Source organism: Triticum aestivum, chromosome 4A, assembly GCF_018294505.1.
Source record: "Triticum aestivum cultivar Chinese Spring chromosome 4A, IWGSC CS RefSeq v2.1, whole genome shotgun sequence".
Lineage (NCBI taxonomy): Eukaryota > Viridiplantae > Streptophyta > Magnoliopsida > Poales > Poaceae > Triticum > Triticum aestivum.
This window is the reverse complement of record NC_057803.1, coordinates 312,868,476-312,883,794: the sequence shown is the minus strand read 5'-3', so window position 1 is coordinate 312,883,794 and position 15,319 is coordinate 312,868,476.

The window sequence follows — 15,319 nt, the reverse complement described above, 5'->3', positions numbered from 1 at the left end:
ACTCAGTGGCCTGGCAGCCCATGAAAAGCCTCGTTTTTTTGCATGCTTTTCTTTTGCAATCTTTCTTTTTGAGATTTATTTTGATGCGGTTTATACTAATCTAGTGTCTATTGACCCGGCCTGGCTGTTGACTATAAGTCGGCCAAGCAAACTAAAAGTATTGCTGGTGTCTATTGACCCGGCTTCGCTGTCGATTATAAGTCGTCAGCATACACTCAGCTATAATCCGGTGTTCATTGACCCGGTCTGGCTTTCGACTACAAGTCGTCAATATGATATACGGATAATCCGGTGTTTATTAAAACCCGGTAGGGCTTTACTGTAAATCGGCACAACATGGAGGAGTTATCAGTACTCAAGGTTTGAGTTATCACCCTTACAACAAAATTTGGTAAACCAATGATGTGATTCAATATCGCAGGTATGATATATTTCATATTTGGTTATTCTTAAGTACAACCTTGGTTATAAACCCGGGTTATATGTTGGGCGTTATGACCCGTCCAGCGATAAACCACCAGGGACACTTTTTATAAGTAGAAACATGTTGAATAAAGCTGCTAAGGATCATAAGCAGACATAGCATAATCATGAGGGATTACACAGTGTCATGCAAAGTGAATATGCACGATGGCATAGCAGACCAAGTATTTAAAACTAGCCTATTACAAGGCGATTTGATGCCCAAAAGGATAATTGTTTTCACCAAGTGTTGCAGTATGCAGAAGGCTAAACCGGCCTCCGGATCATGACTGTTTGCCGAGCTGACTTGATGGCTGTGTATCATCCTCCGCCGATTCATCTTCCTGCTCTTCACCTAGTGGCTGGAAGTCAATGGTTGCCCAGTCGATTCCAGTTAGGGGCTTGAATACAGCTTCATCGCTTATAAGTGTGGAGGGTTCAACATCAGCGGCATAGGTATGTTTATGGATTAGCGGGATAAGATTTTCCACATCATGAGTTGGCGCATTAACCCGTTTGTTGTCGGTGTCATAAATTGACTGGTAATAAGAAAGCTCTGTCTCTTCAGCCAATTTTCTCGCTAATGGGCACATTTCCTTCGTCAAAGCTCGGAGATCATCATCGTCAAAATCTGACCCGTCCTTTATGCTCGGATAGCCGCTTCCTATATCAACCAAATCTCTCCATGTTCCTATACCATTCTATTGTATGAGAATAACTTTGAACGAAATCCATTGATTCACTCTATCCAATGCTCATAGTTGGAAAATCCAAACAAAACCAAGCATTGGATCAACTCTTTTAGCACATAGATTGTTGTCACCTGCCCACCTAGCCCACCTATATATCCGCTCACGTATGATGACCACAGGAGCTATCCACCCAGATTGTATGTTAAAAAACTAAGGTCAATAACTAATGCGACACCTCGGGCCAACGCGGCCAGATCGCATATTGCACGAGAAATTACACACCAGGTTTCGTTGATATGTGGTCCTGTTCCAACATGTCAGTGAGACGACGGCGAGTCCTTTTGTACAATTTCCAAACGGACGTGTAGGCCAGGGCGCGTCTTCGTGTACCGTGGCAAACTGGCAACCGTCCAACGACTCTTCACCTTTCCCTCTCGATTTAGAACTGATGTCGCATGCTCTTCCTCCCTCCTCCATTTGCCTTCACCCTTCCTTCTACCATTGCCGATCGTCTTCTCCATGGAGGCAACAAGCCGGAAACGACTCCGTTATTCTTGCCCCGATCTAAAAGATGACGTGGTGGAGGAACTCATTGATCGGTGCGACGTCATCACCTCGGCTAGCCTGACAGGTTCGTTCAAGACCATTCTCGACTCAACTAATAACATCGTTACAAGGAACCCAAGGGTCCAGGAGCGGTTTGATCTCCCCTATCTTCTTCGCCGTGACCCTGCTGACTGGCGCGGGGACGAGGGAAGCCTCGCCTTGTGCAAGTTGATGCCGCTTGATAATGATACGTATGATGTTAAGATGCCATCGCTTGAGGGCAAGGCTTGGGCAGGAACAAATGGAGATTGGGTTGTTTATATTGGGTACAACTGCGAGTGGGAACTTGTGAATGTGTACACTCATCACCGGGTTCCACTTAGGAAAATCTCAGACTGCCCAGAGGTTGAGCACACCGGTATTCTACGCACGTTCAAATATGATCATGGTGACTGTCTTCTACGAAAGATAGCAATTTGTCGAGTTGCCAACCGCTCTTGGCATTACAGGAACTATGGAGATGTTGCTATCTTCGACAAGTTTGTTACCGTGCTTCGTGGTTCAACTGGATGGATATTGCCCAAAAATTAGTTTCTGTACACGGAGTACTGTGATGCAATTCAATACGAGGGTCTTGTGTTTGCTGCCACCACTTGTGGCACTGTTTTTGCGTGGGATCCTCATAGTTTCGGTACGTTTCTCTTCCACCGTAATTATAATTGTTTCATCCACATGCATGCGGGTTAGCAAGTTTCCCTTTACTAATTAACCTTATTCTTGTGTTTCCAAGGTCCTGTGAACATTCCACCACCTATACTTGAAAAAATTTATAACCAAGGGGGAGATGACGATGGTGATGATCATGAGCATGAGGACGAGGAGGGCCCATATAATCAATGGCACCTGGAAACTTATTCCGATGGATCACCCCTTCTTGTCTGTATACAACCCACTGCTAATGTTACTACTAAGGGAGCAGGTGTTGTCTCCCATGGTCGCACTCTTCGGACCTATTCCAACACCCGCTGCATGGTATTCAGGATGGATACTAGTGTGCTAGCGCCAACACCTTCTCCCTGGTACATTACTGATAGTCTTGGAGAAAACTCGCTCTTCCTTGGACAAAACTATCCAATGATGGTGAAAGGCGATCCAACTTCTGTTGACACAACATTACTACCATTTATGAGAAGCAACTGTATCTATACCTCGAACATTGTGATGGTTCCTTATCCTGGTCGTGATATAGTAGGCTGCTTCAGCCTGGATGATCAGTCCTGCATTGGTCTCGAGATTGACAGTAGCTGGCCATTTCCGGAGAATCACTTGTGGTTTAAAGCAAGCATTCAGCACGCTGAGGATTGGTTGAGTTGAAGTTCATTTCATTGCTTGTTAATTGTTGTGTGATGAAAACTTTAGTATTTAAAATGTATCCTCATTGTCGTTGTGGGTTGATGACCTGTTGTATGTAATAAAATGATATGATTGTTATAAACTTACTAAATTTATGAATGGCTTTCAAGTCGCTTTTCTGAGTGGGTGCTGTGACAAGGAAAAAATATATTTTCCGAATACATAATTGTACGTGCATTGCAACAGGTTATTAGCTGAGGCTAATCAACAATAGTACACTATTTGTACTAGCTTCACATGCTGCACTATCTATACGTCTACGTACGTAATACAAAAAGTTTTAAACTTGAGACCAGCCACCCACCCTCACAAAGAACACTTTTTAACCTAACACAGACTCCAGGAAATTTGGCCACAGTGTGAGATGGTGTAACGACCAAACCTCGAAGGATTTGAGTCTCTGTGCTTACCGTGAACTCGCTAGCACACACAGTATAGATGAATACCAGAATAGCAAGTGCATCATTTATTACAATGTATGATCCAGAATATATAAAATAAAACAATCTGCATAGCACTTGGCTAGCTTTATTCAATCAAACAGCGGAAAGTATCAGAAAATAACGATGAGTCCCATCATAGCCCACTGGCGATGCTGAGTGCAGACTCGCGACACTAACGGTATCTTACTCTTCGTCTGAATATCCTGCAACATGAGACGTTGCAGCCATATAGGTCAATACTTGGAATGTATTGGCAAGTTACACAGGAGTAATAATAAAGCAGACCTACATGTATATGCATAGCACAACAAAGGAAGGCTTGGGTGTTTATTTTGCAGAAAGCTGATTTTATCCTAATAACTACCTAATAGTCAAATTTTTATTTATTTCTTTTATTACTACAATTAAATGCACAAGGTTGAGTTGGCAAAATCAACTCCAACCTACCCTTTATTAAGTTGCCCAACAAATTTATTAAGTGTCACATTTGTCAAGATCATCCAACAACTGTAATGGCATAGTGGCTCAAATTTACCCATAACTGGGGGCACGGCTAATCATGATTAGTTTTAATACTCTGCAGAGTTTTGTACGCTTTACCCACTAGACCCAATCCGAAGATTGAGACGAAGTCTTTCAGAAGAGGTTCCCTTAACCACCTGACGGGCACATCCCACCTACATATGCTACATCTGTCGACACAGTCTCGGCAAGGGTTCCAACAACTGATCAACTAAGCCAGAGCCCATATAGCCAGTGGCCGCACATGGAAGCTACTAGTCACAAAGTCTGTCTGATCTTTTTGAGCCCGGGCGGCATTCCACTTAGGGTGCACTCTCATGAGCGCATGGCCTTGGAAAAGGTGCAAGACCCCATGATGCCTTCCCTCAACACCAAGCAATACCACTTCCGCCTAGAGGTGAGCTAAATCCTGAGTTACTACTCAATTTGTTAAAATATATAATCCTCACATAAACTCAATGAATACACGAACCACCCCCGTCTACAAAGCATAGCAACCTACCACTACCACGATTTGCAAAGACGGGAAGATAGCTCATCAGCATAGCAAAAATAATATAGTATTCCTATACATGCATATATTCATAGTGTGATATAACTACATGCATAGAAAACAATAGGTAAAGGATGATCAACATGTAACTTGCCTTGGTTCTGGTTCAGAAAGTCACACTCCTGACAATAGCTCGCGTCGCACTCCGGACAATCTACACGTTTCACACAATTCAACAAATCAACCACCGGAACACGAATAGAACCAAAACAAAACCAACAGCAAGAAAACCATTTTTGAAACTCAACTACAGCAGCATAACAGCACCTAAGTTGCACTGCGGTCACAGCACAAAAAGAATCACTCGATTCCGATAAACGGTTTGAAAGTTATGGCCTCCAGAAGGTTTAATTTGAATTTGAACGAATTCAAATTTAAACAGTGCAAACATGAGAATTTTTGGTACTGTCGTGAAGGGCTGATTTATGTGAGATCAAAGGAAAAAAGAATTACCTAAATTGGATTTATGGAATAAAAGATATAGCTAAAAGAATTTTGGATGAAAATCTGTGAAAAAAAAGAAAATTCTATTCTGTAAAAATAGTGTAGCGATCGCTGTAGCGTTCACTGTAGCGGTTTACCATGTGTCGCTTGCGGATTGGCTCAGGTGTTTTGATGCACGCACGTGCTCACCAGCAAAACAGAGGATGCGGCGGCGATCGGGCGTCGGCGGCGGAGGCTCTCCGGCGAGTCTCCGGCGAAGTTGAAGCGACGGATGGGTGCGGCGGTGAGTGGGGGAGGCGTTGGTGAGGTTAAAGGGAGACGGGGCGTCCTCGAACGGCGGTGGCGAAGACGTGAACTCCGGGGAGCTCCGGTGAAGTCGGCCGGCTTGTTCCTCTCCCTCTGCTGCGTTTTCGGCAACAAAAATATGTCAAGCGAGGGCGGCTTCGAGCGGGGAATCGAGTGGAGCAGGCAGCGCGGGTCTGAGAGTTCTTACAGCGGTGAAATCGCCCGGCGAACGGCAGCGGTCGGCGATGCTTCTCGAGAGATGCGTTTCGCCCTAACCAGAGTGTGCGGCGACGGAGAAGATCGAGGAGGGGATGCGAGGTTGCCCTGGGTCTTCTGCTTGCACACGGCGGCTCGGGATCGCTCGAGGTGGACCAGGGGCACTGGTCGATCCAGGCTCAGCTCGGCCTGTGCGCGCGCTGTGCGTGCATCCGACCGGAGGAAGGAGATAGGTGCGGGGCCCGCTGGTCATAGAGAGGGGCGGCGGGTCGGGTTACGAGCGCGGGTCAGGTGCAGCGGCTGGTGCGTACCGCTTCGCAGCTGGAGGTGCGGGAGACTGGGCCGCGACGGTGTGGTGCGACACTGCAGGGCCGGCTGGCTGGCTGGGCGGCGGCCGCGCAGTGCTAGGCCACGGGTGCGTGGAGCCGCAGCGCTGAGTTTCCTTTTTTTTTAAACACCACTACAGAATCAAAAATAATTAAAATAACATACACAACAGAAAAATCTAAATAAAAATACCTAGACACACAGTAAAATCTATACTACTAATATAAACTACAGGAACACTAGTTCCAACACTAATGCAGTTTTCGAAAATAGTTTTTATGCAATAGGCAACACAAACAGCAATAAAACAATCAAAGAAAATATTTTGAAGATTGCAAAAATTTCCGGAACACATCAGATGAACTGGAAACAATATTCTGCACATTATGAAAATTTTTAAAACCAGGGGAGAAGTCATGTTATCTCCGCTCCAATAAATTGCCTTTGTTGCATAATGATTTGAATATTACCGAAAAGCAAAAATAATGCATGGAAAGAATATGAGATGCATATGAATGATCTAATAACATCCAAATTGGGAAAATTGGGATGTTACAGGTGGGCCATATGTTAATGTGTTCGTTGTACGTAACCAGCACCTCGAATCCTCGATACTACTACTATATAGTAGGGTGGCATGGGCCAGAACAAGCATTCGCATTCAGGAGTACGACACACGCCACCAGCACGACTTCCATCTCACACCATATTTCTTGGAGTCCGTGCTATAGCTATCTCTTCAACCTCTTCATTTCTCTAACTCAGCCATCTCACAATGGGCGAGGTGGGGGTTTGCCGATAGTCGGTTTGCTCAACTGCGGTCCCACTTGTAAGACCAACTCCAATGGACAACCCCAAACGGACCTCCGTTTTTCCCGGATTCTATCTGTTTCGGTAGGGCAATGGGGTCGTGTCTAGGCCATTTCTCGGATGCGGTGGCCATGCACCCAACATGCAGACGCATCCAGGCCGCATACATTTTTCTTCGCAAACACATATCTTTTTTTCATCATTGATTTTTCGTACATGGAAATACATCACCAAAAATTGACAAGAAAAGCAAGACCAAAGAAAACAAGAAGCAAAAGAATACATTTTAGAAGATATCCAACTTCCATAACTGCTCCTGTAAGTTGGTTTAGTGTCTTCTCGATCCATTCATTGTTGATCTGCGGAGGCTCAATCGTGCATGCTTATTTCTTCTTCGAGTGTAAAGAGGTAGAAGTTGCTTCCTCGCATCTAGTCTCATGTCTAGCCTCTATTCTATCAACAAGTGCACTAGTCTCATCTCTAGCCTCTATGCTAGCTAAAAGTGCTACAACATCTACTAAATTGCGCTCTATCAATATATCTATGTACTATTCTTCCCAAATACCAAAACATGCATCCATTCTACACAATAAAATTTTAAGTTAGCACAACAAGTCTAATCCGAGAGCACAACCGAAGCTAAAGTAGCACATACCCCATCGGTTGAGCACTTGATGAACACCCATCCGGGATGTTCTGGTGTTGTAGACACTCGGTGCATGACCTTCTTTGGGCAGTCATCGCACGTAATGAGTGGCAACAGTGTGCCGACGAGATTTTGTGCCAGCACCTAGCCCGACCGACCGCCATTCATGTATCTGCCGGCGGACTGCCGACGGTGTAGACCCGAGCGGCTAGAGGAGGAGTCAGTACCTGCATGCGGCCTTGCGGCCTTGCCGGGGCCTTCCGGCTTGCTGCCCGGCCAGTCCATGGCGCGGCATGGCCTCTCACAATCAGGCGAGCTCAAGCCTGACCGGATCCGCTCCAAATCCAGATGCCGTGTGCGCAAAACACGTAGACGTGGTTGGGTAGCTCCGAGGCGTCAAGGGAAAGTGGGCTGAGCGAGCGCGCGTCTGAGCTGCACACGCTGGAGTTGGCCTAGCGGTGTGGCAGACCGACCGTGTGGGGCTGCCAAGTGGCTTCGCGCGTGTGGGGGACGGAAGCCATCCCACGCGGGCGCTAGGTCTGACAGGAAGGCCTTGTCGTTAGTGTGTGACCTCTGTGCCAACCCTCCGCTCCCCACTAGCCTCTTGGTTGATATGTGGTCCCATTCCCACATGTCAGTGAGACGACGGCTAGTCCTTTTGTACAATTTCCGAACGGATGTGTATGCAGGCCAGGGCGCCTCTTCGTGTACCGTGGCAACTGTCCACCAACTCTTCGCTTTTCCCTCTCGATTTGGAACTGTTGTCACACGCCCTTCCTCCATCCTCCATTTTCCTTCACCCTTCCTTCTGCCATTATTCGATCGTCTTCTCCATGAAGGGAACAGACTAGAAACGACCCCATTATTCTTTCCCCGATCATAATGATGACATGGTGGAGGAACTCATGGATCGGTGCGACATCATCACCACGGCTAGCATGGCAGGTTCGTTCAATACCATTATCGACTCAACTAATAACATCATTACAACGAACCCAAGTGTCCAGGAGCGGTTTGATCTCCCCTATCCTCTTCACCATGACCCTTCTCACTGGCGCGCAGACAACGGAGGCCTCGCCTTGTGCAAGTTGGTGCCACTTTATAATGATACGTGTGATGTTAAGATGCCATCGCTTGAGGGTAAGGCTTGGGCAGGCGCAAATGGAGATCGGGTTGTTTATATTGGTTCCAACTGCTAGTGGGAACTTGTGAATGTGTACACTCGTCACCGGGTTCCACTTACAAAAATCTCAAACTGCCCAGAGGTTGAGCACACCAGTTATGACCGTACTTTCAACTAAGGTCATGGTGACTGTCCTCTACAGAAGATAGCAATTTGTCAAGTTCCCGACTGCTCTTGGAATTTAATGGCATATGTAGTTGTTGCTATCTTCGACAAGCTTGTTGCCTTCCTTCATAGTTCGACTGCATGGATATTGCTCAAAAATCCGTTTCTATACAAGGATGAGTACTGCGATGCAATTCATATGAGGGTCTTGCGTTTGCTGCCACCACTCGTGGCACTGTTTTTGCATGGAATCCTTATGCTTTCGGTACGTTTGTCTTCCACCATAATTCTAATTGTTTCATCCACATGCATGCGGGTTAGCTACTTTCCCTTTACTAATTAACCTTCTTGTGTTTCCAAGGTCCTGTGAACATTCCACCACCTATACTTGAAAATTTTTATAACCAAGGGGGAGATGACGATGATGATGATCACGCGCATGAGGACCCATATACTCAGTGGCGCCTGCCAACTTATTCTGATGGATCACCTCTTCTTGTCCGTATACAGGGCACCGCTGCTGTGACTAAGGAAGCAGGAGTTGTCACTACTACCTCTTGAGCACTGCGTTGGTTTTCCCTTGAAGAGGAAAGGGTGATGCAGTAAATTAGCACAAGTATTTCCCTCAGTTTTTGAGAACCAAGGTATCAATCCAGTGGGTGATCACACTCGAGTCCCCCGCACCTACACAAACAAATAAGAACCTCGCAACCAACGTGATAAAGGGGTTGTCAATCCCTTCACTGTCACTTACGAGAGTGAGGTGATAGATATGATAAGATAATATTTTTGGTTTTTTATGATAAAGAGAAATAAAGATGCAAAGTAAAATAAACGACAATAGAAATAACTAAGTGTTGAAAGATTAATATGATGGAAGATAGACCCGGGGGCCATAGGTTTCACTAGTGGCTTCTCTCAAGAGCATAAGTATTATGGTGGGTAAACGAATTACTATGGAGCAATTGATAGAATTCAGCATAGTTATGAGAATATCTAGGTGTGATCATGTATATAGGCATCATGTCCGCGACAAGTAGACCAAAACGATTCTGCATCTACTACTATTACTCCACACATCGACCGCTATCCAGCATGCATCTAGAGTATTAAGTTCATAAGAATAGAGTAATGCTTTAAGTAAGATGACATGATGTAGAGGGATAAACTCATGCAATATGGTATAAACCCCATCTTTTTATCCTCGATGGCAACAATTCAATATGTGCCTTGCTGCCCCTGCTGTTACTGGGAAAGGACACCGCAAGATTGAACCCAAAGCTAAGCACTTATCCCATTGCAAGAAAGATCAATCTAGTAGGACAAACCAAACTGATAATACGAATACACTTGCAAATATAAACCAATCATACATAAAAGAATTCAGAGGAGATTCAAATATTGTTCATAGATAAACTTGATCATAAACCCACAATTCATCGGATCTCGACAAACACGCCACAAAAGAAGATTACATCGAATAGATCTCCAAGAAGATTACATCGAATAGATCTCCAAGAAGATCCAAACAGAGAGAAGAAGCCATCTAGCTAATAACTATGGACCCGTAGGTCTGAAGTAAACTACTCACACATCACCGAAGAGGCCATGGAGTTGATGTAGAGGCCCTCCGTGATCAATGCCCCCCCTCCGGCGGAGATCCCGAAAAGGCCCCAAGATGGGATCTCTCGGCTACAGAGGGTTGCGGCGGTGGAATTAGGTTTTCGTGGTGCTCCTGGATGTTTGGGGTGTACGTGGATATATATAGGAGGAAGAAGTAGGTCGGTGGAGCAACAAGGGGCCCACGAGGATGGAGGGCGCTCCCAAGGGGGTAGGCACGCCCCTCCTGCCTCGTGGATTCCTAGATTGTTTCTTGATGCCCACTCCAAGTCTCCTGGATCACGTTTGTTGAGAAAATCATGTTCCCGAAGGTTTCATTCCGTTTGGACTTCATTTGATATTCCTTTTCTGCGAAACACTGAAATAGGCAAAAAAAACAGCAATTTGGGTTGGGCCTCCAGTTAATAGGTTAGTCCCAAAAAATGATATAAAAGTGTAAAATAAAGCCCATTAACATCCAAAATAGATAATATAATAGCATGGAGCAATCAAAAATTATAGATACGTTGGAGACGTATCAAGCATCCCCAAGCTTAATTCCTGCTCGTCCTCGAGTAGGTAAATGATAAAAGAAGAATTTTTGGATGTGGAATGCTTTCTAACATATTTCTCAATGTAATTCTTTATTTATTGTGGCATGAATGTTCAGATCCGAAAGATTCAAGATAAAAGTTTAATATTGACATGGAAATAATAATACTTCAAGCATACTAACTAAGCAATCATGTCTTCTCAAAATAACATGGACAAAGAAAGGTATCCCTAAAAAATCATATAGTCTGGCTATGCTCTATCTTCACCACACAAAATATTTAAATCATGCACAACCCCGATGACAAGCCAAGCAATTGTTTCATACTTTTAATGTTCTCAAACTTTTTAAATCTTCACGCAATGTATGAGCGTGAGCCGTGGACATAGCACTATATGTGGAATATAATGGTGGTTGTGGAGAAGACAAAAAAGGAGAAGATAGTCTCACATCAACTAGGCATAACAACAGGCTATGGAGATGCCCATCAATAGATATCAATGTGAGTGAGTAGGAATTACTATGCAACGGATGCACTAGGGCTATAAGTGTATGAAAGCTCAACAAAAGAAACTAAGTGGGTCTGCATCCAACTCGCTTGCTCATGAAGACCTAAGGCATTTTGAGGAAGCCCATCATTGGAATATACAAGACAAGTTCTATAATGAAAAATTCCCACTTTTTCTCATAGGAGACTCTCCATCATGAAGATCATGGTGCTACTTTGAAGCAGAAGTGTGGAAAAAGGATAGTAGCATTGTCCCTACTCTCTTTTTCTCTCTTTTTTTTGGGCCTTCTTTTTTTGGCCTCTTTTCTCTTTTTTTTATTTTTCGTCTGGAGTCTCATCCCGACTTATGGGGGAATCAAAGTCTCCATTATCCTTTCCTCACTTGGGACAGTGCTCTAATAATGATGATCATCACACTTTATTTACTTACAACTCAAGAATTACAACTCGATACTTAGAACAAAATATGACTCTATGTGAATGCCTCCGGCGGTGTACCGGGATGTGCAATGATGCATGAGTGACATGTATGAAGAATTGTGAACGATGGCTTTGCCGGAAATACGATGTCAACTACATGATCATGCAAGCACTATGACAATGATGAAGCGTGTCATAATAACGGAATGGTGGAAAGTTGCAAGGCAATATATCTCGGAATGGCTATGGAAATGCCATAATAGGTAGGTATGGTGGCTGTTTTGAGGAAGGTATATGGTGGGTTTATGGTACCGGCGAAAGTTGCGCGATACTAGAGAGGCTAGCAATGGTGGAAGGGTGAGAGTGCATATAATCCATGGACTCAACATTAGTCATAAAGAATCACATACTTATTGCAAAAGTCTATTAGTTATTGAAAAAAAGTATTATGCGCATGCTCCTAGGGAGATAGATTGGTTGGAATAGACAATCGCTCGTCCCCGACCGCCACTCATAAGGAAGACAATCAATAAATAAATCATGCTCCGACTTCACCACATAACGGTTCACCTGTCGGTGGGAACGACACCTATGGGATCATAAGAATCCCTACTGTGGTTAGCGGGGCGCGGGGTCGTGAGAAGAGCGGATCAAACAGATAGCACACGGTTCGTTTATCCAGGTTCGGGCCGCGAGGATGCGTAAAACCCTACTCCTGCTTTGGTAGATTGTATATCTGTGTTCTTGAGCTAGCTATGGGGTGTGAGGAGCTCGAAAAAGCCGAATCCTTCCTCTGGTCGCCTCGGGCCTCCTTTTATAGAAAAAGGGGTTGCCACAGTGGAACACAGGAGGTGGAAAGGGTACAGTGATGCGAGGTTATCCCTCGCATTACATGATAAGGCGCATCTAATGCATCTTGCTTAGGTGTCCTTGCTTTATCGGGGACGGGGGAGAGATCTGTCTCGTCCGTCGCCGGTCCTTCTTGTGTCGACACGCGCCCTGGCCAGTGATGCCTGAGATGCCATGTAGGTAGGCAGGCAGCTGAGGAGGCGCAATGGTGGGTCTTCATGAAGATCTGCATGCCGCCACACAGGTGCCTGCCCAGCTGGTTGGGTCGGCAGCTGCATGCATGCGGTGGTGGAGGTTTAGTTGGCGTGGGCCTGATGGTGGCCCTGCGGGTGTCCTCGTCAAGGGCCTTGCCGGGGCCCCGGCCAAGGGTCTTGCCGAGGCGCCTGCTGTCATCCCCAGCAAGGCACTTGCCGGGGGCCTTGTGGTCTTCCTCGGCTGGGATCCCGCCAAGGATTGTCGTCTCCTTAGTGTGTATCTGATCTTGAATGTCTTCACAAAGATCTCCGTGCCGCCACGGGGATGTCTCCGAATCCTTGCCCTTTGGGGGCAGTGGACTCAAGGGTGATTTGCTCCATAGGCGCGGGGCTGCTAGAACTGTCTCCCGGCAAGGATCTTACCGGGGGAGTCCGCTTCCTCCCCTTTGCTCTTCGTGGTCTTGGCCTTGGCGTCATTCTAGTTCTCTTGAGCTTCGGTCTTACCCTGGCTCACCTCCCTTGCCTTGCTTGGTGTGTTGGTGCCCATGGCTCAGACTGCCCGTGCACAGTTATAGGGGTACAAAAAGTGTACCCCTCTTTTTGTACACCGACAGGAGCCCCCGGTCTTGGGCCACACATAAGCACAACGCGTTGTTGGGCTAGGCCCAAAAATAGTGCGCGGGTAGGCGGGGCTGTTTTTACCGCGGTAAGGTTCTTCGCGCGCTGCGCTTCCCACGACTCCCGCGCATGGCGCGGCGTGGGGAGGTGTGTGTGACGTGGGCAGCATGCGTGGTGTTGGTTCTCGTGGGCGTGCGTCACACCACTGTTAATGTGAAAGGAGGCGGCCAGTGTTTTCCCCCATAAAAAGGAATAACTGCGGGCGCGCTGCTCACTTTCTCCTCTTTCCTCGTGCCTTTTCCAATCTTAGAGCTGCCGTTTCCTCTCTTTCTTCCTTCCTAAGCTTCCGCCGTCGCCCGCCGTCGTTGCTTCACCATCCCCCTTCCTCAGCCCTCTAAACTTCTTGGCTGCCAAGGATGCTGCCGAGGACACCGCTGCGGGGGCCGCCAAGGCGACCGGCGAGGCTTCTGCCGAGGGCACCAATGGTTGGCCTGCCGGGGAAGCCGGCAAGGCCACTGCTGAGGAAGAGGTGGTTGATGCTCAGCCTCCCTCCTCCTCAACCTCGGGCCCCGGCAGATATCTGAAGGTGGGCGACGATCTTTTCGTTCATCTCCCAGGGATGTCAAGTTCCCGAGCACCCGCTGAAGGGGAAGTCTTTGACGGTGAGGTGCTTGCCGCCATCGGGCTCGAGGTTGTCGATGAGCCGGGCGTTGGCGGTGATGGTTCTCCAGAAGAGCAGCTTTTTCGCGCTATGCGGGCCAACTTCCGAAAACTCCAGGCGCTCTACCATGTCCGTCTGGACAAGGTTAATTCCAGGACGACAACGGTGGACCAGGCGGAGGTGGATTTCAAGGCGCGCATTGCTGAGACGTAGACCTGGTTCCACCACACTCGCGAGGAGCAGAGGGCCTTTCAGGAGGAATTGGCCAAGCGCAATGTCGAGCTTACCATGAAGATGGCTGACATCGAGAAGGCCCAGGAAAAGGCGGCGAACTTGGCTGCCGCAGCCGAGGCCGTACGGAACCAGCATCAAGCCGCACTGGATTCCCAGGAAGAGGACCTCACCGTGCGTGAGGCGAAGCTTACCGCAGCGCTCTGTGGCAAGGATGAGGAGCTCGAGGCCCTTGTTGCATGGCGGACTCGCGAGCTAGAGCAGAGGCACAAGGAGGCACTCGATGCCCAGGCTCTGGCCCATGCCGGCAAAGTAAGGGAGTTGGAGGTGGAGCGGGACGAGCTGAAGGAGCAGGCCCTCAAGCTGTCCAACAAGAGAGCACGCTCAACAGCGCCTTGGCGGAGGCACAAGGAGCGGTCATCAGCAGGACTGGGAAGCTCTCCGAAGCGCAAAACTCCGTCAGAGATCTCAAGCTGAAGCTGGAGGATCTCGAGAAGATGTTGTCGGAGAGCAGGGCTCATGAGGAGACCTTGACCAGGAGTCTGGAGGAGGAGAAGTAGCTGCGGGCGAATGAGGCCGCCTCCCACCAGGAATATGTGGCGGGCAAGAACAGATGGATCAGCCGTCTTGAGGACGTTGCCGGCAGGGTCATCTCGCAGTTGGCCACCGTGGGGATGCCAAACATGAGGTACGCCCCTGAGCGCAGCGGGACTGTCAACACAAAGCGGGCCCAGTTCTTCGAGGGCGTCCTTGGAGCCTTGGCTTATCTTCACTCCAACCAAGCGGCCATGTTGGCCGGGGAAGCCCGGCGACTTTGTCGGGGGGTCATGACCAAGGTGCTCACGAAGATGGCATACTGGAATCCCGACCTCGACTTCGATGCCGCGATGGATAGCTTGCCGGATGGTACTGACCTCACGGTGCTCAAGGAGCGCATCAAGCCTGTCATCAGCAGCATCGACAAAATCAAGAGGGTGGAAGGCCAGCGCCGGGATTAGGCATCCCTTTTCTTCACCGCCGCTGCAGGTTCACGACCAAG